This window comes from Cupressus sempervirens, chromosome 3 (assembly GCF_028749045.1).
Source record: "Cupressus sempervirens isolate cs-2001-9-10 chromosome 3, ASM2874904v1, whole genome shotgun sequence".
NCBI classification, from domain to species: domain Eukaryota; kingdom Viridiplantae; phylum Streptophyta; class Pinopsida; order Cupressales; family Cupressaceae; genus Cupressus; species Cupressus sempervirens.
Window position 1 is genome coordinate 878,186,090 of NC_143120.1, and position 2,872 is coordinate 878,188,961.

Consider the following 2,872-nt stretch of genomic DNA (forward strand, 5'->3'; position numbering starts at 1 on the left):
CATCATCTCAAGTTCACACTCCCAGATTGACATTTAATGAAAATTAGCATAGTACTTTGGTGGTAAGGGATGTCCAATCCTGCAACTAAAAGGGTATTATATTAATTAGACATATTTTTGGCACCGTTTCTGGGGATGGTGTCAGTCTAGTATTTACTATTGAGTCATTTAGTTTCATTTCCAGCATTTTCGCATGCATAGAAGAAGGGATCACCTTGGAAGATTTCTTCCCAACTTCAATCAGGAAGATCCTCTTTATCCTGACTCTGAAGAAAGAGAAGAAAGAGAAGAGAGAGAAGAAGAACTATTTGAGAATGTATTTGCATAAATATTGAAACAAGTACAATCACCAACCACATCTGAAGAATCTTTTTAGTTGAATAATCTTTTTGCTGAACCAGAATATCAAGATAATCCATTAGCTCTAGTCATCTATCAACCACCACTAGGAAATCTATGAATGGCAGCAGCACAACCTACCTTTCCCTTTCCAATTCCTCCTCATCAGGGTAATCAAAATTTGAAAAATACACCCTCAGTTTCCCTGCCTAAATTTTATGGCCTTATTACTGAAGATCCAAAAACTTTTCTCTTTGAATTCGACATCCTTTGTCAAAGTTATGACTACACAACTGATGCTGATAAGCTGAAATTGTTTCCATCAACTCTCAAAGAAGCCACTTTGAGATGGTTTATGAGTTTAGGTGCCAATGCTATGATAGATTGGCCAACTATGAGTAATATTTTCCTTAATAAATATAAGGAAAATTGCAAAGGCCATGATTTGAAAGGAGATGACATTTTTAAAATGACACAAAAGGAGGATGAGACTTTGGAGGACTATGTTGCTCGGTTCATGTTTAACCTACAATGCAACACACAACATCAGTTGAATGAGGAGTCTCAAAAGCATCTCTTTCTGAAAGGAGTACATGACAGGAGTATGGAAGCTTTAGATTTAATGGCTGGAGGTGACATTACAAAAAGACGTGGGCTGAAATCCAAAATATTTGTTTAAACTATTCCAAAGCAACAACAGAAAAAGGATGAGGTTTGAGGGATTTACTCCAAAAGACTCCTGGGACAGGAGTATCTAAGATAGAATTGTCAAACCTCTTGTCGAATTTCAAGAAATAAATCATTAATGATGTTGCTACACAATTGGATACCATGCAAGTGCATAGGAAGAAGGAAGATGCTGATAATATGTTGGCAAAATATTGCCCCCACTGCAGAGAAAAGAGATGCAACTGTCGATATAAGCCTATTGCTAGCATGGAATCACAACATGTGCCTACTGAGTTCAAGGCAATTGATGAAGATGGGGAAGTCTTTTATGTTGCTCAATAGAGGCCATGGGCTCCAAGATCAGGTATTCCTTAAGACCCACTCCATAATTATGGTAGTAATAGTCAATTGCAACAATAGCATGGTAATTATAATCATTGGAAGCAACCTTACCAAGGTTGGCAGCAACCTTACCAAGGTTGGAAACAACCTTACCAAGGTTGGCAGCAGCCTAACCAAGGTTGGCCATAGACCAACCAAGGGTGGCAGTAGCCTAACCAAGGATGGTACCAACCTCAGCAGGGTTGGCAGCAAACCCAGAATTGGCAGCAGCATCAGTAGCATTAGTAGTAGCTAACTTTGACTCAACCTCTTCAACAACAAGCCTTAATTCCTCCTACAACCAATACAGCCCCTCCAAAATAGCTACAGTTACCTGCACCTAACCCTAATAGTGCAAAACCTTCAGCCCAACAACAAAGTTATTCCATTACCCTAAATGATATTCATCTAAGATTTAAAACAATACTTGCCTCACCTCAACAACCCATTATAATAGAAATAGATGATACAAGTGCTGAGTCAGTTCAAGAACCTGCCACCACTATTTCTCCTGCAGCCAAAACACCACCATTTCCTAGCAGGTTAACAGAGAAAATACTGCCAAGTGAAAATCAAGTTGGACTACATTTTCTCAAGCAACTCAAGCAAATGACGATAAAAATTCCCTTATTTGATGCAATCAAGGAAGTACCTATATATTCAAAATCCATCAAAGAAGTCTGTGTTAAAAAGCTAGGAAGGAAAAAGAAAGACCCAAAGACTATCCATGTCCTTGGACAACTTTCTGATCTTATGCTTGATAACTGCAAAATGCCTAAGTATGCAGACCTTGGTAGCCCAATAGTAACCCTCACCATTCAAGGAGTACAAGTATAGAATGTCTTAATAGACCTAGGAGCATCCATTAATGTAATAACCAAGGAAGTGGTGTCCAAATTAAGTATCATTGGTCTCAGGTAGATGCCAACAATCTTGCAATTAGCAGATAGTTCTACCATCATTCCTGATGGTATGCTAGAAGATGTCACTGTCATATTACATTCATGGGAGTATCCAATTGATTTTCTTGTACTCGCTCCAAAAAAAAGTACTGGAGGCTACCCTATCATTTTAGAATGACCATGGTTAGTAACAATAGATGCTTATATTGCATGTCGATCAAGGAAAATGACTATTTCAGATAGAGCAAACACTAAAAATTTGACCTTGTATTCTCCTGCTTAGCCTTTGTTGTAGGATGATCAAGTTGTCTAGCCAAATATGGATGAATCTGATATGGATATAGATTCTATTCAAAAATTGATGATGATCTCACGAGGCTCATTTGTAAACATCAAAGAGGAAGATGATGTCATTTCTTCTATTATATTGAATGAGTATGGAACACAACCTGAAGCATCTTCTACACAAGAGTATGTCTTAGAAAGCATTCTGCCCTTATCTGATGAACTATATTCACTCCTACCACATGAGATATATTCACAACCAATCGTACAAATTTCAATGGCTGATAAAGTAGTCA